The sequence below is a fragment of the Sinocyclocheilus rhinocerous genome, unplaced genomic scaffold (genome assembly GCF_001515625.1).
Source record: "Sinocyclocheilus rhinocerous isolate Xijiao unplaced genomic scaffold, SAMN03320098_v1.1 scaffold1945, whole genome shotgun sequence".
NCBI classification, from domain to species: Eukaryota; Metazoa; Chordata; class Actinopteri; order Cypriniformes; family Cyprinidae; genus Sinocyclocheilus; species Sinocyclocheilus rhinocerous.
This window is the reverse complement of record NW_015640432.1, coordinates 268060-294213: the sequence shown is the minus strand read 5'-3', so window position 1 is coordinate 294213 and position 26154 is coordinate 268060. Positions and strand designations below refer to the sequence as shown.

The window sequence follows — 26154 nt, the reverse complement described above, 5'->3', positions numbered from 1 at the left end:
GTGTGTGTGTGTGTGTGTGTGTGTGTGTGAGTGTGAGTGTGTGTGTGTGTGTGTGTGTGTGTGTGTGAGTGTGAGTGTGTGTGTGTGTGTGTGTGTGTGTGTGTGAGAGAGAGAGAGAGAGAGAGAGAGAGAATGTGTGTGTTGATCTTACTTTGAGGTTGCAGGAACGAAAATCAGTGGAACATTTTCCCTCCAGAGACCTGCACAAAAACAGAGACATTTACATGATAAACTACATACAATCAGTCATGAATAAACGTATGTGAGTCTATCTATCTATCTATCTATACTATACTATACTATGTATCACTAGCATTCAAAAGTTTTAAATATGTTTAAATACGTTTTAAAAGAAGTCTGTTCTACTGTCCTCTGCAATTATCTAATCAAAAATACAGTAAAAAAAAAAAAGTGATAAAGTGATTCTAATATTATTAGAATGTAAAATAGCTGATTTTCAGCATCATTACTCCAGTCTTCAGTGTCACATGATCTTCAGAAATCATTCTAATATGCTGATTTGCTGCTCAAGAAACATTGCTGATTATTATCAATGTTGAACACAGTTGTGCTGCACAATATTTTTGTGGAAACTGTGATACATTTTATTTTTCAGGATTCACAGATGAACAGAAAGTTCAAAAGAACAACATTTATTTGAAATATAAATATTTTGTAACATTATAAATGTCTTTACTGACACGTTTGATCAGTTTAATGCATCTATTGGTCAATGATCTGTTGTCATACGAACACGCTCATGTTTGAGAACAATGACACAATCTTGATTTGTAAGTGAACTACTCCTTTAATCACTGATATAGCACTCAGATATACTGTATAGTTATGATATTTCATCTGTATTTTGTAGAAATAAAAATGTGCATAATGACAACTCATTTGAATTTAATTTGGCAGCAGTCATACTGAAAAGCGACTCTGACATTTTAGGATAATTGTGCCGTAACATTATTATTTTTCATTAGAAATGTTGATTATATGCTTGGAGGAACACAAAATGTGACCGTCAAACCTCAAAACGTGTAAATTTAGGATTAATGGAGGCACGTTTCTGACTGGATAGCGGCGACCGTCGAGCCTCCTCCTCTGAGCTCTGGATGAGGGGCTCGTTACAAAAATGGGCTCAGCCATGTTGAATTAGCACTAATTAGGATAATTACGCTCGGCCTCTCTCTGCTGGGGAAAATGGCTTCCGTAGAAAGTGGCTGAATAAATTAGAAAGTCACGGCGCTGCGGCGTTTCTCAATCACAAGGCGAGCAGGCCGAGTCACATGTTTGTGCTGGGCGGGCGTTACAAATCACGGCTGTTTTAACGCGTTCTGCTGCGACGCTTCCAGTAAACAAATGAAGCGCTGTGATGTTCCAGAGGAGCTGGAGGAGCTCCAGAGATGCTCTCAAAGCTTTGGCAGACAAACACCTTTAGCTGCGAGCTGGATTCATCCATATGTTTCCTGAGTGTGTGTGTGTGTGTGTGTGAGTGTCTGAGCATGTGAGCGTGTGTGTGTGTGTGTCTGAGTGTCTGTGTGTGTGTGAGAGTGTCTGTGTGTGTGTGTGTTAGATTTACCTCTGATGACCAAACGTCTTCACAATGATAGTAAAACCTGAGATTAGCTACATTATGAGATGAAGCCTACGGTCCCCATGAGAAAACCAGCATCATAAACGTACTAAACAGCCTCCTAATGAACACTTAAAAATGCAGCGTGTGTGAGAGGGTTTAGAGAATATCATTAGCTCAAGATAAAACAACAGAAGACCCAACATAATAACAGCCAAACGTGTGTGTGTGTGTGTTTCTTCTGCCTCAGTGCTTCCAGAGATCTTCAGCCAGCGGGAAAGAGAAACACAGTTTCAGAGAAGAACATTGACCAAACAGTCAGAGAAATCCAAACTGAACGGCTGTAAACGGACGAGATCCGGCCATCACTGCTGTGCAAACCAGATATTAACAGTGATAATGATGTTTGAATAAGCAGATTGGATAAGCAGCGAAGGTAAACGTCTTTAAGAACACACACACACACACACACAGCTCTGCCTCGGGTTTCAGGGCATCAGATGCAGGAAAAGCGTGTGTGTGTGAGAGAGAGTGTGTGTGTGTGTGTGTGTGTGAGAGGGTGTGTGTGTGAGTGTGAGTGTGTGTGTGACTGTCCTCTTAAAACTGATCTACATCAATAGCGGCATCAAGATTAAGGGTTTAAGGCAAATGAAACCCTCTGTATCAAAACATCTCTGGGTTCAGTTTCTGGATGATTGAGCTTTTACATTTCATTTCAAATATCTATAAACATCAGACGCTGTTATGATGTTTTACTGCACTGAGATGGCAATTCTGGCCCCATAATACTAATCAAACCTGTACATACTGTACATATATACATGCTGGAAAAAAACAAAAAATCAAGCACAATGCATGGAAATATTTCAGGAGAAGTGGAGAATCTGTAACTTTGTTCACATACACATTACAGAATAATTTTAATAAAACAAGAGGATCATAAAAATTGCTTGTTATTTTTTTTAATTTGTGCTGCCCTAAACAAGTTTTTTTTTCACATAGCAGATATTTACATACAGTCCACAAGACAAAATAACAACTGAACTTACAAAAATATTACCCACCCTGTATAAAAGATTCAGAATATTAAAAATAACATAAATCCTCCAGTTGCTTCAATAGAAAAAATGGAATAGCCTATATATTTGATCTTATTTTGGTTTGTGATGTTGGCGTGTCGTCTGATTTGAAGCTTTATTTGCTGCTGGATCTCTTCATTTTATATACAAACAGAGAAAGAAATCCAAACTGAACGGCTGTAAACGGACGAGATCCGGCCATCACTGCTGTGCAAACCAGATATTAACAGTGATAATGATGTTTGAATAAGCAGATTGGATAAGCAGCGAAGGTAAACGTCTTTAAGAACACACACACACACACACACAGCTCTGCCTCGGGTTTCAGGGCATCAGATGCAGGAAAAGCGAGGAATTAGGGAAGGATTTAATGTGCAGTAAAACACAGCTGAGAGCAAACAGCTTCAGTTTAATCAAGCTGTGCTAATTATCTACAAATTATTATTGAACAATAAAGTGATTAAGCTAACAAACTCTGAAGGGTCCGGTTTCCATCAGACATTAGTGATTATATTCATGATTTCATTTTTTTCTGTGTGTGGACGGTTAAAAGTCGTCAGCACCAACACAGTCTCACAGCAATACGTCATTATTTTACATTTTGGTAAATTTGTAGGAATCAATATGATCTCATTGCAATGATTTCATATGATATCCCACTAAAGGTTAGGTTTAGGGGTCAATCTTACGATTATGCCTATCGTAAGCTTACTTTTAAATCAATATTCAATCATACAAATCAGTATAATAGTATATGAATTAATTGACTTCACCATCAGTAATGATCATGATGTACCAAGACTCGAACCCACAACTTTGAGGTTACAAGTCTGACTTTCTAACCATTAGGCCAAGAAATCAACAATCAGTAAGGAACATACTTTACAATGTAAAAAACAAAACAATAAACATTATTAAATCACTACAAATTTAGTTTTGTACTCTAGTAGGCTATTCCATCCACATTTGCATTTAGATTTGCATTTTAGCCTACTGTAAGATTGGAAATATATTTTCTTGATCCTATAATATATTTTGAAATAGATTTTGGCATATGAAGGTTGACACTTTTGCATTGAAAACTTAAGTTCACCTTACTTTAATAAAGTTATGCCTACTAAATTTTGTAAGCTCAAATAACCACATTTTTCAAGTTGAAAATGCTTAATATTCTAAGTAATCAGTGGAAACTACCTCAAAAAGTTCAGTTAAGTAAACAAACAAAAAAATAATTACCTCACTTTAATATTTTTTTTCCAACTAAACTTCAAGTTGAACATACTTAATGTTCTACATAAATGCAACTTCACTGAGTCAGTGCAAAAAGATAACTATAGTTGAGAGTATTATTATTATATATTATAATATATACAGAGGTTGTGTTAGACTTTAACATTGTCCATCATTTTGACGGACAGGGTCGTAAAAATTCCGTCAATCTTTTATTACCCGTAATTTTAACTTTTTCATATTTTAACTATAATAACATATTTAATTGCTTGTATTTCATTTTTAATAATACAGGACGAGCATATAGGCTTATGCATTTATTTATTTATCAAGAGAAGAGATGAACAGAGATTGTGTGTCACTTTTCACATTCAACATCACACCCTACACAATGACAGCAGAGGCCACTAAAAACAACAAAATATGCTAGGGCTGGATAAAACAAAAAAACAGTTTCTCTATTTTAATAGATTCTCATTTTTATGAACCAATATCGATTCTTAAATCCCAATCGATTCTGTTTTCAGTTGATGAATGAACCGTACATATAGTGTGCCTACCATCCAATAAATCACAATAGGCTAAGCTTTGTTGTTACTTTTGATATGAAATAAAGTCAAATTATGTCTATTATATTAGGAAATTTAAGCAATAAATACTGCTTTGATGTTCTTTACTGTGGCGTGATAGATCGCTGTAGCCGCCTCAGATCAAGCGAAGCGGCAGCGTAAACTGATCATCTGCTGGAGGTTATTAAGCCTCTAATTAAGAAACCACAACTAGATCCTAATGAACTGGCAAATTACAGACCCATTTCAAATCTTCCATTTGTCTAAAATTTTAGAAAAAGGTCAATTGTGCTCTTTCTTGCAAAAAAAAAATGTATGCTTCAGACACGGGTCACGACGAGGCGTTCCCCATAGCGACCCCTAGAGGACGCAGTTCGAAGTTCCCATGAAGGGGAACTTAATTTTCTGTATAGCTGCTTTGCAACGATTTGTATTGTGAAAAGCACTATACAAATAAACTTGAATTGAATCTCTTTCGCTTTACTAGTGGATACTCGCCTGTGCGTAGTCAAAGGCATAGCAAAAGACTGGTGACAGTTTTATTTTTATTCTGGAGCTGATGAGCCTGCGTTCTGCTGCCACACTGAAGCGCACTCGCCACCAACTGGACAGGGGTGGGAATTACAGTTATAAATTACAATAGATCACCCTCAGAGTAATCTGTCAAAATGATGGACGTATATGATATATATACGACTCGGGTTGTCTGTAACAACCCGAGTAACCCATACATACAAAGCTGTATGAGATAGTAAAGTGGTCCATTGGTACTTTGACCTACTATTTTATAAATCAAAACAAAACAAATAAGTTCAGAAACGAAGTTATGTGTTATAAAATGGAATGACACAGGGAAAAAGTATCAGACCTTAGTTATCAGAGGTCGCATTAACCATTTTATTCATTTATTTATTTAGGGGGGGGTTGTATGAGATAGTAGAGTGGTCCATTGGTACTTTGACCTGCTATTTTATAAGTATGTTGGACATATAAATACATTTGGACATACTACTGATTTGACATACTGTTCTCAGAGTAGGGAATCAGGCATGTTCGTACTTCTTCGCAGTGCTACACCGTAGTGTTTAGCGCCTGGTTAACCGTGACTGAGAATAAGAAGTAGCGCGAGTTCCCCTGAAGACTCCTCAGGAATGAAGGTTTCACACAATCTGGCTTCTCCAGCTGCTTGGGCTCCCTCTGTATGCTGAGATACGCGTCCGTTCCTCCGAAGACAGAGCTGGACGCTTTCCCACAATTCCCAGAGTGACATTGACGTATCGCCCCAAAGCCTTGCATCGATCCAAGTTCGGTCCATCCACAGAATAATCCTTCAGTCCGAGCGTGGAGGTGAGGTGAAGCTCAGGTAAACACTTCTCCTTCAGCGGAAACTGTAGATGAAGAAGCAAAGTAGTGCTTTAAGAGTTCCAGACGGACGGATGGACGGAGCGAGCGAAAGCACTTCTATCAGCTCTTTTTCTGTCACACAGCTCCAGTTCGCTCGGGCCAGAACGCCACGCAGCTCCTGACACCTGAGATCTGCCCATCGGTGGAGGCCATTTATCACTTTAATAAGAGGTGTCACGTTTGTGAAGGAAAGAGGCAGCCGGCCGCGAGGACTCTGGCCGTGTTTTCCCGCGACTCAGAGCTGCTATCTGCGCACAATGAGCCTCTAATGGGGTTTGTGTAAAAGCGTTTAGCTCTCAGTGCTGGAGGTGCCCAGAACCGTTTCGCTTTGATGACAATAATTTAGGCTTCCAGACGCCTTTGATAAGTAACGGCAATATTACGTGCTGGACTTTGCTGAGTTGAATTTTCCACATCCTGTAATATGTATTCATGAGCTCGAGTTTAGAAGCGAGAGAAATATTAATGCTTTTAATAGCCGTTTGGACTAGCATTCGCTGAGGATGGACCGCTGTGTCCAGTCTTTCTTTAACAGTGACATGTATCCGTTTGTGTTAAAGTCCAATACAAGAGTTTGAATCTGTTTTTAAGGTTGCAGCCTGTTTAATCATCGTCGAGCTCTGCTAAAGGGAATGTGAGCAGTTCAGCTGGAGTTTAACTAAGTTTAGGATGCTACGATATTAAAGCAGGATGAGTGTTTTGCAGCTTCTTTGAACATCCAGGATTTTAGAGCAGCTGAATGATGTTTTCCTCCCAATCAACTGTAATTCCAGTGAATATGAAAGTAGGAGCAGAGAAGAGAGCATCATCAGAGAATTGTCACAAATGTTATTGATTCAGATTGCTGATGAGAATAAATCCAGCTGAATGGCATTCAACGCATATTAAATCACAACAACAGGCTGCAAAAATTATTTTCATAAATGATTCTCTTTTTTTGTTACACATATATATAAAACGTGAGTATTTGTAATTCGTTACTTCACACCCCTGCTTATATCAATTATGCGGTTCTGATTCTCAGGTAAATATGTTTTGTAAGCAGTGAATTGAGCAGACAGTGTATGGAGGCCCGCTGCAGTCATTTCACCCTGAACAATGAAATAAGAGTCACGCTTGCCTGTTCAAAAAAACAAAAACAAAACTGTGACATGGCTTAGTGCGGTTATAAAATAATGAATATGTTAGCAATAGTGCATCGTGTAAAATATGCTAGTAAAGTGCTAAAACATGTTAGCAATGTGCAAGATTATTATTATTATTATTATTATTTTTAAATATGTTCCCTGATAGCACACATACATCATGGAGACATCTATTTGACGTCTGCATTTACATCTGGAAGATGTATTTTTTAGAGTGTTTGCACATCTGCAATACGTCTATAGGATGTTTCCTGTCAGATGAAATAGATGTCTATTTGATGTCTTTAAGATGTTTATGATGTAGAATGTATGTAAAACTGACATCTTACAGACGTCTGTCAGATGTTTGTCCACAGCAGATGCTTTCCAAATCAAGTGACCATTGCAAACGTGCGTGTGCTATCTGGGTTAGCAAACACTAGCATCATGCTAAAACACATTAGTAAAGTGATAAAAACACAATGGCATCGTTATGAATGTATTTAAAGTTGTTAAATGTGCCAGACATGTGCGTAAACATTTTAGCAAGATGTTAAAACAAGCAAACGTAGCTAATATGTTAACAATGTTGTTAATATCACTTAAGAAATGCTAACTATTAGAAACATGCTAGCTTTGACTAGAAAAGTGGTCTGATGTGGTTTCTTAGTATTATCTGAGGCCGCTGCGCTACAGCACCGAAAAACACACCGCATTCATTTCATCTGCCTGACGAGATCTCTCACGAGAGATTACAGCAGTGTGTGTGTGTCTCTATCTGGCGCATCTACAGACGAGTGTGTGTGAGTGTGTATCACTGTAAATATCCCCTTTAGCAGCCGCTCAGTGGAAGTGTGACGCTTTAAATGAGGGTCAAACATTTTGACTGACTGTGACACTAACAGAATCACTGCTAGACAAACCTGTCAAGACAGTGAACAATCACTTGACACAGACGCGACTGGACGTTTACAACTGTTTGAAGTCTGGCAAAGATGTGAGGATTGAGGGTTAAGGCCTAGAGCACACTTGTGGGAAAAGTAGTTCTATGAAAGAGTACTTGCTGCAGAAATAATAGACTTTAAAAGAAAATACGTATACATAATAAATAAGTGTGAACTGAATGTAATGTTTTCAGACACTTAACTGCATGCTAAATATATAATAGTTTAAAATGTAGATTAAAAGCAATTAAAGTTGAACTTTACACTTAAGTAGGACTTACTGTAAGCATCTTTATATGTAATTTCATAATTAAGACAATTCAATTTTGGTTGTCTTTGAAATAGCTCTGCTGAATGTACTGATGAGCATTTATGATAAACTAAAATATACTTTAATGTCATAACTTGTGTGTCATGTATTTAACTACATGTGTAATGATGTATTTTTAAAGATGCAATTTATTGCATTTAAAATATGTTATCTTTAAATGTTACACTGTGAATAACAGACTACAGTTAAAATGATATCAAGTTATTTACGTGTGATTTAGTATGTTAGTCAACACATCAGAATAAGTGAACAGCTTTAAAACACAAGAAAATGTTATTAAAACATAATGATTTAAAATGTGATTTAAGTAAATGTATCTCAATTTTTCAGTAAAAGCATCGAATCATCCTTAAAAAAAGAAAAAACTCACTCGTTTGCATTGCTCACACACGTGCAGCTCATAGATAACAGTAGCTATGTTTCCATCCAAAGATGCGAATTTCACTTTCGCGCAAAACTGGAATATCGCATAAAACATTTGCGAATAACGCATCGTTTCCATCCAACGAGTCAAAGAGAATAAACCCGTCATAAACTGGCACTTAATATCACTGAGAAAACTAGGAGAAGCCACTGAATATAGTAATTTTCATATGTAATAAATGACTTGCGCCTCGGAGTGAGCAGATGTAACAATAAATGCAGTCAATGCTTTCGGAAGATGCTGCTGTTTGGGAACGCAGTCGTGTAAGACAATTATACAGAAATAATTTGATGACAGACTTTGCTCGGGCATTTCAGAATGACCAAAACAACATATAGATGCTGTGAACGAGATCGGTCCGCTGGTTAATCGAGTTATCCCGTCTCATAGCGCAAACTCACATGACTTTTTCAATGCGCATGCTGGAATTTATTCGGTAAATGCGTTTCCATCGTAGCTTATGCTCATTTTTTCTTATCATTATAAAATGTTTATCCTACTCAACTGTGTGCATTTTTAGAATTTATTTGCATCTTGGCATTTCCATCCAGCGTTTTTTTTATGCGATATTCCAAAATGCGCATAAAAATAGGTGGAGGGAAACATAGCTAGTGATTTTAGGGGAGTTTTGAGTGATTCTGTATGAGAGACAAGCTCAAACAGACTCTTCCTGAACTAAAGGGACATTTGCGGTGTCGAGAGCTCGTCATTCCTCTGACGATCTGTGCAAATCAGTCAATTTAATTACTGTGGGGAAACAATAGCGTTTGTGCAGACGAGGGCCTGCATTCGACCCGATTAAGAAACCTAAGCAGATGTTCAAGACGACTTCATTGGCATGTTTAATCAATTACACTTCAGATAATTATTTGATCATTGCTCTGATTGCATTTTAGCATCCTGGATCATTTGCTAAACGGCTTCAGGTATGTCAAGAGTTCAGAAAATGAGATTCAGTTTTTACATCCACACTATTACAAATGATGGATGAGGGTTATTGTGTTAATTATTTTCAATTGAGGAAGAATAATGAAACATCACAGAGGAACGTGTCATTCTTCTCTCAAACACTTGCTCATTTTACCACAGATGTTTGTGAAATCTGTCTAGCAACACCCTAGCAACCAGCCACAACACCCTAGCAACAGCTTCGACATGTGAAAGAGAAGTGTGCTTAAGTGTACTGAACATGCACTTGTAGTGTACTTAAAATATTAAAAGTATATTTTAAAAAATGGACTTGCAGATAATATATATTCATATTAATGAAATAAAAGGTCACTTAAGTGACGGTGTTTCTAAACACACTTAAGCACACTTTTAAAAAGTGACCTTTGTAATAATGTCAACTTAAAAACTTTACAATCTTTGCAGTGTACTTTCACTACAGCATGACTAATTATTACAGGTTTCTGTGAGATTTGTTACAATCTACAGATATACATTTTAGCAGTTCTTGTTTTTCCTGGGATTCGAACACATCACCTTGGTGTTGCAAGAATTTCAGTAAATTATCTACTTAATCTTCATAAATCACACTTTTTTTCCACACACAGTAATAGTAACTGTATCAGTGATATTGGTCGTGCTGCTGTAGCACTTGATATCAAAAATGAAACCAATGTCCATCTGAAAGTGTGTGCTTGTGTTCCTGAACGATCTATTATCTGAGTTTAAGGACGGTGTGCGTTTGTCTTTGAATATTTGAAGACTAAATGGACCACATTTGAATCAATCAGGCCTATATTTCTTGTTCAGAGTAATTAATGATGCATTTCGCCAAAAGTCACTTTGCAGGAATAAATAATGTGCTTAAAGCGAAGGAGAACCGAAATGTGTGTTTCTGCAGTATTTTAGTAGTGATTCGCCGTTCACTAACAGCACCGTGGTGAATATTTTCTCTCCGACGGAAACGGAGCCGTAATTCCCCTAATTACATCTGAACACATCAACTCCATCATTAATCAAACTCCACATCGCGTCCCTGAACCCTGCCAGCTCATTAAATTAACCATATTATTATAAATTATGATAGGGATTATACAGCCTCCCACACCGCTGCTAAAGACGAGAGTTTATGGCAACGAGCTTCTCGTTTTGGGTTCAACAGGACACCGGAGAGATGTTCAGATGTTCAGCGCTCGCTCGCTCGGATGACGGACAGCGTATGATTTCATTCACGTCATAAAACCCAAGTTGTTTTGTTATTAGTGTCGCTGCAGTTCTGGTAACTACATGCTGTATCCCACAATGCACTGCACTCGACCTTCTGTTTCCAGTGTGACGGATGAAATCAGAAAGCAACCCTAAAACTGACCCTCGCTCTCGAGGAACCGTCACAAACTCTCACATGTTCACACTGTGATTGTTTTAAGGCTTTTAAAGAGTATTTTTAGCCACCGTTCAAATATCAGACGCTGTGCGAACAATGGAATTAAATCTGTTGGTGGTTTGGGAGACTGTACAATCTTGGAGAAAATAGTGGTGGGCGGCTTCATTTTTACAGAAATATAAATGAAACGCGACCGCCGTGTCTCACAGAAGCCGAGGCGCTTTTGAAAGCGCTGCCAGCTTCATTCATCCTGCCCAAATAAAAACAGCCTTCAACACAATCAATTATTTGTAATTATGTTCCGCTAAAGCGCTTCCAGTCTTTGTCTGCGATCGGTGGCTTTGCTCGCGTCCGTGGCGCCAGCTTCTCTGTTCTTCACCGCAAATAAAAGGTGTTTGTCTTCCGTAAGGAGAAGAAAGGCAGGAATGTGTTTTAATAAGCTTCTGTTTGTACACACGTGTGAACGGCATTCACAGCGTCTGAGTCAATTCATGCAAATCCTGCACCGCATGTTGCTCTTTGTGATTTGAGTTTTAACAAAATTAGTCTTTCTGGAAGCAGTGAAGTGAAATAAAATAAAATAAAATAAAATAAAATAAAACCTAAAATAAAATAAAATAAAAATCTGCTGCTTTTATAAGTATTAAATGTCCACAGCTGAATATTGTTTTTGGGGTTTTATATTTTTGATGACTGAGTTTGATGTTAGCATGATGCTAAGCTAATGAAATTATACTCTATCTATCTATCTATCTATCTATTGTCCATGTTAGTTATGACAAACTTTTTTTTTTTTATCTAGTTTTTTTCTGTTGTTTAGTTGACTTTGCAGTTAACTTTGAAACTGATGTACTAGTTAATTAGTCATGAGACATTTAACAGAGTTTAAAATGTTTGTGAGGGAAAAGCAATCTCATTCCTACAGCAAATAAACAAATAAATAAGCAGATATAAAACAATATAAATGAATAAGTAAAGAAGTGCAGTAGTGGAATGAGGTGATATTTCTAAAGGCGGTTTGTGTGTAACTGAGAGTTTATTATTAAGACTATCAAATCAACACAGCGTGGCATCAAATTAGCGCTCGAAGATCAAAAGCACAACGCAGGACGATGTTTATACCACGCAACTCAAATTAATTGAATTTCTTAGTTCTGCATGGTTTATAAAAAAAATGAATAGGAGCATGTTTTATTGGCCAGGCTTGTGTTTTTGCCCGCTGTGTGTGTGTGTGTTTCTGTGGCCACCATGAGCCACAGAGCATGAAATGAAGCGAGCCACTAAATGTGTGAGAGAAACAGACGAGGATGAATGTGCGTTTGTGTCTCTCAGATGAGCTTCATCTCGTTAGACGCTGCTAATGCCGCTTTAGTGCTTTAAATGAGAGACGCGGGGACGAATATGAATGGAACGCATCAGGAAATCATCCGCAAAACTTCCTGTTACAAATGAGTAGAAAACACAGACTGTAAGATGGGCCACAAACAGCCGTGCAGAACTCCGGCTGATCAACGTTTGGTCAGCTTTAATGCAAGAAAACCATGTTTCTACATGCAATCCATATATTTAATCCGTATCTTTTTTTCTATTTAATCTGTAAGGTTCTTTATTTTTTTTTAAATACACCAAACTTCACAGTTTATTCCTTTCTATATTCTGAAGGTTTTTAATGAGGGATTTGTTGATATATCATTCACAATGATTTATACAACACATTATTCCTAAAACAAATGTAAGTCTGTTGACACTATCTTCCCATAAATCGGAAGATGCTGTTGTATAAATTATTGTAAAAATAAATAAAAAGAGAAATCCAAAATCCTCTGTAAAAACCTTTAACTCTAATGTCAACAAAATAAAAATAAAAAATAATTTTGAACCTGGCTTCATCCAATGTTCATCCAATGTTCAGAAAAGTTATCAAAGCTGAACGCAGTTATGAAAGGGCCCTTGCACCCAGGGCCATTGCCACTCAGTGGGCTTGGGAAATCAGAAAACGGTTAGCAATGTGCATTTAAGCAGGTAACTAAAGGAGGAATGTGTCAAAGCAATTTATATGTGCCAAACATCCTGCTGCCTGCAGGTGGCGCTATGACTATAACTGAAAATTGGCCTTTAGATGTGTTCAGCCCAGGACTTATATCAAACGTGAAGTTTGGACATTGCATTTGAGTTACAACAGTGTCTGGTTTAATGGTGTTAGCAGCATGCTTTGGCAGTTAGCTAAGTGCTGCTAGCATGGTTTGGCACCTGATGGAATATGTTACTATGTTGCTGGGAGTGCATTGCAGTGTAAAGCATGCCATTTCCTGTTACCAGGAGGTGGCGCTATGACTGTCACTGAATACTGGCATGATTCTTATCAAACATGAAATTCTTTTAGATTGGACACTGTATGCCTTAATTACAACAACTTCCTGTTTCATGGCAAAACATCAAACTTTGTCAGGCCACCACTGACACGTTGCATTTGAGTTACAACAGTGTCTGGTTTAATGGTGTTAGCAGCATGCTTTGGCAGTTAGCTAAGTGCTGCTAGCATGGTTTGGCACCTGATGGAATATGTTACTATGTTGCTGGGAGTGCATTGCAGTGTAAAGCATGCCATTTCCTGTTACCAGGAGGTGGCGCTATGACTGTCACTGAATACTGGCATGATTCTTATCAAACATGAAATTATTTTAGATTGGACACTGTATGCCTTAATTACAACAACTTCCTGTTTCATGGCAAAACATCAAACTTTGTCAGGCCGCCACTGACACGCCCTCCAACAAACACTCAAAGTCTTCGTAATTTAGCATCGTAAAGGCCTTTAGTTTAGACTGACCAAATATGATGTTGATTGGATAAAATCTTTAAGAGGGGTTTGTTAAAGTACAATTCCTAAAAATGGCAAAAAGCGGCACAAAATTTGCAGAGAAAATTAAAAATGGCTTACTTCCTGTTGGGTTTAGGATTTTGTGAATGTATTGGAATATTACATGTGTCTACTGAATGTACGTGAAACATACCGAGTGGGGCGTTTCGTAGAAATTTTGTAGGTGGTGCTATCGAGCCATTTTGCCACACTGAATTCTGAAACACATATCAGATATACATTTTTGCCACTTCTGTACTAAGGATGGAACAATTACAGGTTTGACAATAAATCGCGATAAAATTCCCTACAGTTAGTATTACCGTTTCATATTTCAATTATCATTAAAACCATATTTGATTACCGTGATTTGAACAACTGAGGATAAATAAATACTGCCTAGCATAAAGCACAGCTTTCAACAGTCTCACGTGCGCAGAGAAGTTTTGTTTTGGGTGAAAACATGGCAGAAAGCTGCGAGGTTTGAAAAGAGTGCTAAGGAAATTATACAAATAAATATATGAATTAATTAATTATATTCTGGTTCTGACTGTCTTCAGAAAAGATGCAAAGGCATTTTTGTTTTCATCTTCACTCCATGTAATACCTAATAAAGTAGTGTTTTAAATCGCAATGCTGCTTTTTTTTTGGTTACGGGAAACGGCATTAATTCTGCTGCTCCAGAAGCGCCACCTGCTGTCAGAGAGTGGATTTACAAAGACTTTTTAGAGATTCACATTCAGCCTGTGTGCAGTTTCTGTCTCCGGACAGACCTGATTTGCATGCCCTGCTGTAAATTTTGACCGGCTGAAGAAAAACAAGCTTATGTGAACTCTACAGAATTAAACAATCTGTATAAGGTATCTAGAATTATTTATGGAGCAGATAAAATACATCTAATCATTTATTAATCAGTTATCATTTTGACTTAACACTTTTATTTATTTAAAGACTGGAATATGAGGTTTACCATTTTATGAAGTTTTTTCAAAGTTTTATTTTTCTTACATGCTATTAGATAAACTGTTCTCAGTCATGGTGTCATTTAACATCATTGGCAATATTATTGTTTTAGTGTTTATGCAAACTAAAAGTCTTTTTTTTGTGTTGATTTTAAATATAAAACTAGGTGAAACGATTTGTGTCAGTACTTTTTGAACATTTCCAGCAAATTTTAGCAGTACCGTGATAATACTGATAACTGTGATAATTTAGGTCACTATAATCATGATAAGACACGTTCATACTGTCTCTACTTCTGACGCGTGTGCTACATTTATTTATTTTTTTGTGCATGTTTAGGCCCTCAAAAATGCAATTTATTCTGGGGAAGAAGAATAATAAACAGAACAATTCTGAGAGAGTCCTCACACCATTGGTGCTCAGCCCCTAATAATACAAAACAACTGTACTGTGATTAATCAGCAGGCAAAGTTTGGTGGCATCTATTAGATACCATTTTTATCCTGTTTTCTTGCCTTAATCACAAATGTTCTGTGGCATTATTCGAGGTGTCCGTCTATCTGTCCATGAGCTCTGACTTGTTTTATGGACTTGGTTTGTGTGAGTTTGGCACATGCTGCTGCTCTTCTTGAAAATGTTCCCGTTCACACATTAACTAATTTAGCTGATTGTGTGTTTTGTGCACCTGCGTGTTTGGCCGTCGACTGTCTGGCTTTGCTAGTAAACTCGTCCGCTGGTGCGTCAGGCTGCCGTAGCTCTTTTAATGCAGATGCTAATGGCTAATTAACCAAAAGTGACTCACCTTTGCAGCTGCAATTTGAGTGATGTAGTCACTGCAGCATTAAAGCACTTATTAATGTTCTGCTGTTTTTTATGTTCTTGTATAAATAATCTCAGCCACAGTTGTGCTCTTTCTTCAGACAAGCAGCAAAGACTAATTTTTTTGTTGTGTACAACTCAAATCAATTTGTTTCTAGGCTTAGCAAGAGAAAAAGCTCCACAATAAACATATATCATGGGAGAATTGTTTTTGTTGTAGTCGTTTTCCTTGAATGTCACGAACAAATGTTACTAAAACAATATCCAACATTGGAAACAGTCGGAATTCATTGTTATTTTTGTGAACATAGCCATTACCATCACCACCACTAGCCCATAATTATTTTAATATGAGAAAATATGCATTTTCATTTATACATCAACAATTTAGTTCCAATTTGTATTGCATATGAGCAGTGCTGGGTAGATTACTTACAGTACAAATTATAATTTGTTACTGTTTAAATTTCTTATTAAATATACTAATATATTGACTTGGGATGTCTCGATATGACCTCAAGGATCGGGATTGGGACCAATCTTTTATTTTTTTTTATTTTTTTTTATGGATTGGTATCGGCTCTCCTAATCCCGATTTTAGTTAAAAGAAAAAGAAGACGCTCAAATGTGTGTGTTCAGCCGCAATTAAAGGGGTCATATGATGTATAAGAAGAATGTGCTGCACACATCTGAATATTTGGGTTAAACTGTTCTGGAACAGTGTTGTAAATACAACTTAACCACTGATTTGTAGTCGTGTCCTCTTTTGGAAGACCAAACAAAATATTTTCGCTTTCACAACGAAACACACAGCGTCTTGACAACATGGCGGCGGCGGCGGCGGCAGCAGCAACAATAAAGTTCCGCCTTCTTTCTTTGCGTGAACATTTGGGCGGTGTTATGCAAATCTTCCCACATCGTGACGTAGACATGTGGGGGCGTGTTTGAACGAGGCATTTTAGGAGGGCGTGGACCAGTCTTAACTTTTATAAAGAATATCTCTTTGGGTTTGAGACTTTAGTCTTTGCAACTTTAGGGATCTTATCTATTCACAAACAGCTTGTAACACTCCAAAGAGAAAGGAAAACTTGAAATCGCATCATATGACCCCTTTAAAACCAAAAGAGGAAGACATATGCGTGAGATGCACGAGAACCAGTGAGGTCTGTTCTAGCATAGCACACACGTTTGAGCTTCCGTGTTCAGTGTATTTGATGCTTTACTTTTAAATAATACATTTATCTGTCAGAATATCTGAGATGTCGCATCAGATTTGACTGACAGACTGGCATTCTGACACCATGAGCATCATGCTTTCTAACCATCTCTCAAATTGTTCACTTTATAATTGTAATTATTCTGCTTATTATACATATAAAATAGAAGAAGTTTATATCAGTAGTCCCATATTCATAATTGTGACCACACAGTCTTTTTACAATGTCTACCATTGTAACAAGTTTACATCTACCAATGCCTTTACACAGTATGTGCATTCATTTTATGCACCAAACATTGGGAATATGCAAGTATTGGATCGGGACTCTGTATTGGGAGATAGTCAGTATTCCATGACTTGGATCGGATTGGGTGCACAACAAACCTGACATCCATAATATTATATATATATATATATACAGATTACATGTAATCAGTTACAACCTAGCACTGCATATGAGTCTGATTATCTCACAAATGGTATATGTAAATATGTTTATGTTGAGCTTGTTCACAAAACGTTTTCTTCACAGTCCGCAGCTGAACTGAGTTCAGTTGAAGAATGTGTTGTGGAGTGTTTGTGTGATGCTCATTATGAGTTGAGGAGCATTGTGAGATGTTTTCCATCCTCACTGACAGACTCTCGGTAGTTTTGAAGGAGTCTCTCAGCATCGTGTCGACGCTTATATTGACTGCAGTGTCTGAAAACACAGATCCGGTTTAATCACTCACAAAATGACAGTGCGGATGGGCAGTCCGAAAACTCCGATTGAGAAACAAATGGTGATTGGATTCAGAGCGATAAACATCCGAACACCTTCACAAACAGCCTGGAGTCAGCGGCGTTTCCCGCAGAAGATGCGCGCCGTCCGGCTGAAGCCGAAAGCACTGACACACCAACCACATCAGCAGCACAAATTACCACAGACAGAGATTGAGATCATTTGTTAATTACTTTCATGGTGCTGCAGGCCTCATAATGATAAATCAACTCAATTAGATGTACAGAAGTGCGGCGTGAACTAATCAAAAACACATCTGTCCAAAGCCGGACAGACCACCTCACGCGCTTGCTGTCGTTCTGACCGTAGCGTTCGTGATCGTGTTTGTGTCGTGGATGGTTTCATCTGTATTTCACAAAGACAAGGTTCTGTGGCATTTTTTTAAATGTAGATGTTAAACTCAGGAAATCAAACTAAACATCATGAGAGCGGCTGTATTTCAAAATCATTATTACATGGGTTTTGGGAACAAATGTTGGCTTGTTGTTACTAAAGATGATATATGTGACACTGGACCACAAAACCAGTCATAAGGGTAGATTTTTCGAAATTGAGATTTATACATCATCTGAAAGTTGAATAAATAATCTTTCCATTGATGTATGGTTTGTTAGGATCGGACAATATTTGGCTGAGATACAACTATTTGAAAATCTGGAATCTGAGGGTGCAAAAAAATCTAAATCTTGAGAAAATCATTTTTAAAGTTGTCCAAATGAAGTTCTTAGCAATGCATAATACTAATCAAATTAAGTTTTGATATATTTACGGTAGGAAATTTACAAAATATCTTCATGGAACATGATCTTTACTTAATATCCTAATGATTTTTGGCATAAAAGAAAAATCTATAATTTTGACCCATACAATGTATTGATGGCTATTGCTACAAATATACCCCAGCGACTTAAGACTGCTTTTGTGCTGCAGGGTCACATATTTCCAATAAAAAAATATATATATATAATAAAAAAAAAAAATCAATAATTTTTCTTACAAAAAAACAGCTGAATGGTTAAACTGAAAAGAAAGAAAAAAACTGGGAAAACTATGTTTGTTTCACACAAAGGAATGTCAACCGCAATCTGTTTGCAAACCATTTTACTTTTATAATCTGCCATAGGTCCAAGTGAAGCAGAATATTAAATGGAAAAAAGCAGAATGATCCTGATTTGTTTGTCATGAATTAATAGGATTGTGAACAATGGGGCCAAGTAAATACGGTCCATTATGATTTCATGTTGACTTTGTTTTACGTTTCCTCATGTCTCTCAGAAACACTGTACTGTACAGTGTTAGAAGCGGTCTTACATGAGCTAATGGAGCCGCTGAACGCTGTGTGTCATCAATGCTAGTCGTGCCCCTTTAGCCAATAAAAGACACTCGAAAAAGAAACGAAGAACTGAAGGCCGCGTCTTTGCTATGAATAGACTTTAAAATAGTGGCGAGAGCGGGTCATACATATGGATCAGTCCTGCTGTGCACCTGGCAGATCCATTAGTGATAACATCCCCTTAATTAAACACCGGCAACGTTTGCTTTGATGCCATTAGACCGAGAAAAAGCATTCGAGCGGCTGGAGCGTGGAACTGCTGAAGAATCTTGAGATGTTGGTCTCCGGGCTCCTCTCGTGGCTTTATTGCTTTATGTTAACACTGAAGATGCTTATTGTGAATTTAAAGAGGAATTAGGAAGGATTGCTAGAAATTACATCACTGGTCTACAATCACTTCTTGGGATTATTATCAATGTTGAAAACAGTTGTGCTGCTGAATATTTCTTTTGTGGAAGCCATGATACATTTTTTTTAGGATTGACAGATATATATATATATATATATATATATATATGTGTGTGTGTGTATATATATAAAGTTCTAAGACTTTTTCTATGTACACAAAGGCCTATTTCTCTCAAATATTGTTCACAAATCTGTCTAAATCTGTGTTAGTGAGCACTTCTCCTTTGCCGAGACAATCCATCCGCCTCACAGGTGTGGCATATCAAGATGCTGATTAGACAGCATGATTATTGCACAGGTGTGCCTTAGGCTGGCCACAATAAAAAAAAAATTGATACAATCTACGACTGAGGTAAAAACCATAAGAAGGCATGCGAGTCATGACAGACCCTGGTTTTTGTCTTTTGATGCTCAGTTTCTTGCATCATTGAGGATTAACCAGGCCAGGTTGCGGGTTTCACAATTTATTTTAACGGTTAACAAATCTATGAAGAATGTGGAAGATGAAAGAAAGTGTGGGAAAATAAGAGACTGTTATGTTCTGTTGAAGTTGACGGATTAGTTTTTACGAAGTGAACAGAGTACTTTTGTATTGAGTAAATAATGGTTTAACAAAATATTAACAGCCATCTGTCTGTCTGTGGTCTGCTGCTCTACAGCAGGCTCTGACGCTTATTTGATAGACTCCAGAGAGCCGCTGCGACTGAAGCGGGATTGTTTTGGAAAAGCTGCTCGGCATTGTGGGTAATGAGCTGGCAGAGCGGTGGGATCAGAGGTCGACACTCAGCAAGCAGCAGATAACGTGACAACAGAAACACACACACAGTCGCACACCTTCTCTGAGGCTTCATTCTGCAGTTCTACATCTGAGAGTACGACGCACAAAACCACAGGTCAAAACAAGCGTACAAAACACACAGTCGCAAAAACCTGCGTCGCATTCACTGATCACCCGCAATCCAGTGTAACCAGTAAATATGTGCTGTAATAGTGCGGAGTATTTTTGGTTAAGTCATTGTCATTATTTTTAGTGCAAGCATGTCTGATTTCTGTGTAAAATCCTCATAAATTGTGCCTTGTTAACCAAACTCAGCTCTGTGTGTCTTTTTTAATTTTTAATTTTTTTTTTTATTGATCATGGCAGCAGTAATTTATCAAATGATATGGTCATCGTTTCTTTTATTTTCTCTTTGCTACTTCTTTTCAAGTGGTTCTGCGGTGTGACAAATGCAAAAGTACACTTTTTTTTTTTTTTTTATAATGTGAGGTTGTAAAAACAGCATGTATAATAATGATGAAAGAAGGCGCCAGATGTTGTGTGAAATAGTTTTAGATGGAGTTTAGCATGTCACACTACAGGTCAACTTTCTCACGTCCATGTATTCTGCCAAAGAATATCAAAACAAATCGTATGGTCATCTTTATTCATTTATCTGTTTACTGCTAATGGGATAACAGAACAGAAAGCAGCTAATTTGCTGTTGCCAGTTCTGAATTAGCATGAGTTATTGATGAAAACTTGGAATATTACATTTCCCTGTGAAACATATTAGACTTCCTCGAAAATAACAAAATAAATATATCCAGAAGGAACAGTGACTGCGTGCGTGAAAAGACGAGTGTGTCTGGCTTGTGGGCAGGTATAATATTCTCCTAAATGACTTTCATCCATGTGGTTCGGGTCGAGCCATCTGCACCAGGCACTGACAAATAGCACTGTTGACTGCAGGGTATTATGGGTAAATGCATGTGCTGCTGTACAGGCCAGTCTGGAACAAACCAAACCACATCAAAACCAAATCCGACATGATACAGACTGCTCAGAATGCATCGTTCTTCTCTTGTATAGTCTCAATGTCACCAGGTGTTCATCATGGTACTGATGATTAGAAATATCAGACAAGCTTTTTAATTCAACATTAAATCTTCATTATGGGACATATGGGGAAAAATATCATTTCAATAACTAGAAACCACTGCAGTCGCAGATCTGTGATTTTGTAATTGCATATGGTTTGCTAGCTGTTTACTGCTCCGAGCATCTACTGTGAGGATCTCGAGAATATTGTTCACACACGTGAGCAGCTGATTGCTAGTGTGTCAGACTCACCGGCGAGAGGCCATCAGTCCTGGAGGAGTTTCCAATGAAGATTACAATGATTCGCCAATGGAGGGCAAAGATCGACGAGCTGGGAGTGCTGGTTAGCCACTATAGAAAGCACAGTATCGTGAGTTTCTCTGAGACACGGCTGCAGGAACACATCCTGGATACTAACACCACCATCAGCAGCAGGTAAAACATGTAGAAAAGGAAGCAAAAGTTGATGGAGATCGAGGACTCGTATCGAAGGAATGAAAGGATGATTGCGGAGGAATAAGATGAAGGATGTTTGGAGCGGCATGAGCAAGGACTTCAAACAGATGCGAGACATCTAGGGTACCTGCAGATGACCAGTGTGTTCAATCTTTTCTTGAACAGGTTTGATTCAGGGTTAATCACTTATCCCCACATACCCACTCACTTCACCTTGAAGCAGACCCTTGCCCCTTATTATACACAAGCTGGTGCAATGCCATGCTTACACCTCTGAGACCAAGTTGACCTTCGCTGTTGACCAGGTTAAGAGGGAGGAGGCTTTACCAGGGTGTGCTGATGAGATGAGTCGAGTGCTTCCTCGTCCGTTCAACCCAAGTCCCTCTGCTCTGGGAAACTTTATCTGGATCCAGTATCAAAGAGAGGCTACAGGCGACTACAGATCCATCACAATATGAAGACTATGGCTGTGTATCGCCGAGAATCAAGTGCTTTGACCGTAATGAAATACACTGATTTCAAAGTTTACACTGGGGTGAGCTCAAACCCTAATCAAACACACCTGCCTGCAATTTTTAGGCAATCATTAAGACTTTGATTAGATTTTTTGCAGGTGTGTTTGATCAAATTGGAGCTGAACTCTGCAGGACAGTGGACCTCAAGGGCCAGAGTTGCCCAGCCCTGCTTTACACTTATTTGGACAAGCTACTTGAACCGTAGAAAAAATGAATGCACGCACATTGATGCAAAGACCTAACATATACAGAGAATAGGACAATGTGAACATATTGGCACAGCCCAAGTCCAGACCTGGAACAGGCTACTCTTGGTTCCCTTTCAGTCGGTCACTACGAGTCACGTCGTGACCGACGAATTGGGATATCGCTTCGATAGACCAATCTACTTCGAGTGTAAACTAAACGAACCAATGCACATTGGCATGCAATTATTGCATCCAGCTGCCGCTGATCACAGCGTGAGTATAATAAGGCAGCAGGTGCAATGCATACCAGCTTTTCGCTTCGGAACCGAGCGACAACATCGTTCTGCTCTATGTTATTTCAAGAACTACGAGTTCAGCAAGCTCTCGGAAGCTTTCTGTGTTGGCGGGACGGCGCTTCGGATGCAATAATTGCATGCCAATGTGCATTGGCTCGTTTAGTTTACACTCGAAGTAGATCGGTCTATCGAAGCGATATCCCAATTCGTCGGTCACGACGTGACGTCTCCGTTCCCTCCTTCAGGGAACGAGGGTTACCATACGTAACCGAGACATTTCCCCACCTGGTCTGGCAGCTTTGTGAGGATCATGTGCTTTTGTTACCCTCCATCTCGCATTACTAGGTTAGGAACTGGAAATAATGCAGGTGGATGCCGCCGTGATAGCTTGGGTCACTGACTATCTCTTGTGCAGAACTGTGTGTGGTGAGCAACATATGGGCTCCTCAGGCAACAGTTCTATCCTCCATGTTCTTCAGACCTCCTCTTACACTTGACCACTTGCAGACCCAGTTGAAAAGACCAGCATTGCTGATCATCAGTCATGCGTTGTGTACTGAATGTTTTTCAACAAGGTAAGTTCTCAGATGACTTTTATATTGTGTGATGTATTGAGCGGGGACATGAGGCAGAATATAGAGCAACTATTAAGGGACTGCTTGACTGACAGGCGATCGGACCAATCATAATGCCAAATCCGCCATCTTGCCTGATAAACAAATCAGACAGGAGAGTGGATTAACTTCGGTGGACTTAAACTTGAAAAATGTTGTGCGTTGACATCTTTCCGTGGTTGAAATAAAATATGTTCTGATGTTCATTCATTTTTGTTTCATGCTTAAAGTAAGTATGAAAAGATGATCAGTTCACGTGCCGCTTGAACTGAGGCAATGCAGTGATCTGTCACGACACATTCACGAGTTTGCACTTACATATAATTGGATTGAGCAAGTAAGCATATTTGGCGTGCTGTCCTGAGGGAGGTAACCTGCTCTGTCTGGCATGTTTTCAGTTTCCTATTTGCGCCGCGATGTATTTTTTACTGCGTGAGAACATGATGTGTAGTGTGAGAGCAGCATGGCTTGTCAGACATAGCAACAGTAACTAAGGAGGAGCTTGAGAAGGCTCAGGTTCTTCAGTGTTTGTACTAAGATGATGTCATGGGTCATCTTGCTTTCTGCTGTGGTATTCTGGGAAACAGTAACTAAAGCAAAAGCTCATCAAAATGACAGGTTCGGTTGGGTTAGATCTGGAATGATGTATAAATTGCAGATCATTATGGAAAACATGACCCACCCTGCCCATGCCATGCTTGTTGGAATGAGGATCACGTTCTGCAGCAGCAACCTCACAACAGCAGCGCCACAGAAGGTCATTTGTGCCTGCTGCCCTCAGACTGTACAACTCAACCTCTGTGTTCACGACTTACTGTCAGTAGGCCTGAATACACAACTCCTATCTATCTATCTATCTATCTATCTATCTATCCTCATTTTAATTGTACTCAGCCAGCAGGAAAGTGCTTGTTCTCTCTCTCCTGATCTGTCGTTCGCGCTGGGTCCCGGTCGACTCTGTTCTGCTCCATCCATCATTTTTTTTTTTCATGCTGTATAAAAAGAATATTGTCAAATCCAGCATATATATATATATATATATATATATATATAATATATTAAAATAGCTCTACAGCATCTGTGACATGCTTTTTATCACCACAGAGAATAATATTGATTCGTCTCGTATTTAGTAAAAAAACTAAACAAAAAAAACAACAGAATACAAGTTCGCAATAATGAACTTACAATGAAAATGAAAAAGGCAATTGTGCCAGAGGCTTTAAAAGCAGAAATGTGAGGCTTGTATATTTCTAAAAGCACTTTAGTATGGTTTGGGCCATTCTGAAGTGATTATAATTAGCTTTATATAAAATCAATACAAATCCATGTTATGCTCTGATTTAGACACGTTAGCAATCGTGTGGGTCTGTTTTATTGTGTGTTATGTCCCCTGGTTTCTCTACTGTGTGGATCCCATAATGCTCCTCTCTCCCGAGAGTGGCACCTAATCAACTCTATTCTGATGCCACAGTGAGAGACTGATTCTCGCGTCTGATCCTGACAAACACACGCAGTATGATGAAGCTGGAGCTCGCATGGAGCACACCTTCCTGCGTCTGTGTGTCATCAGTACATGTATTCATGTTCAGAGACACTCAGTGCCGAAAAGCCAAGGATAATTGCATATTATTATTCATTTTCGAGGTGTTTAGGAAGTCAAGCATCGGTATTGTTATTGCTCATAGTAATCTGAACAAGTTTGAAACATCAGCACATCACAGAGCCGCGTTTCACACCAGACAGGAAGAAAACACCTAGAAACCAGCGAAAAAAAATCTGGCTGTTGTTATTGTTCATGGAGAGACTTCAGCCCCAAACCTACTGCAGATCATATGTGTGTGTGTGTGTGTGTGTGTGTAGATAAACAGCACACTAGAACCTCAAACCCAATGAGACGAGCAGAAACACACATCTACACCACAGGAGCAACGTTTGCACGCGATTGCATCAGAGACAATGATCAGACAAAACACAACCCCACAACAAAACCGAGTCCAAAACAACGATAAAAGAGAGAAAAACCGGTTCGGCAGACAGCTTCTGAAGAGGAGAGACTGAATCTGGAAAACATTGGGAAAGAACTGACAGTCACAGATGGCACAGGAACGGCACACAAAACACAGTTCCGTGCGTTTACAGAAGCGAGGAGGACGACTGGAGAGAGACTGGCTTTCTCAAATCCCTGTCCAGGAATCAAACGACACACGGCAGATAAAGGCAGAGCGACGCCGTCAGCGTGATCACACTGCCACCTGCTGGACACTCTGCAGAGTACACACTTACACTGTTTGAAGGAGTTATAAACCCAGGCTGCTCTTTTACATACAGTGACCATACGACTAAGACTGCTACTTATCTATAGTCCATATGGATCATGTGCTAGATCACGTTCTGGTCATTATTATTTGATAATCAGCTAAACATCTGTTGTTGTGTTGATTGATTGATTTATTTTATGTAGCTCAGTAGAGCAAGCCACTAGCAACACCAAGGTTATGGGTTTGATTCCCAGAAAACGCAAGCACTGATAACATGTGTACTGTATAGCCCTGCATTCCTTACTGACAGTCTGTCTCTAACAGTAATCACATCAGCTGGGGTTGAATACTTGATTCATTTGATGTCAGCTACAAATGAAAAGCTTTTCAGTTTTCATCTCAGTGTTGAATGTTGTTCTGTGTTTTTAGTCACGTGTAAACAGTTCATTTCTGAAAGTAAAGCTGGTCTGGATCGTCCTGACATATGAAAGCACATCAGCACACAGGAACTGTGTGTGTGTGTGTGTGTGTGTGTGTGTGTGTGTGTGTGTGTGTGTGTGTTCAGTG

The 26154-nt window shown here is 38.7% G+C and overlaps 1 long non-coding RNA gene across 1 annotated transcript in view; it reads right to left on the bottom strand.

Annotated features, from left to right (window-relative positions):
• Positions 1-151: 151 nt before the first annotated feature.
• The window catches only part of LOC107752681 (uncharacterized), a 64535-nt gene continuing 38532 nt past the window's right edge, over positions 152-26154 (bottom strand). The window contains exon 4 of the long non-coding RNA XR_001641376.1: positions 152-200. This is a non-coding gene — a long non-coding RNA (uncharacterized LOC107752681). The remainder of the gene's footprint in view (positions 201-26154) is intronic.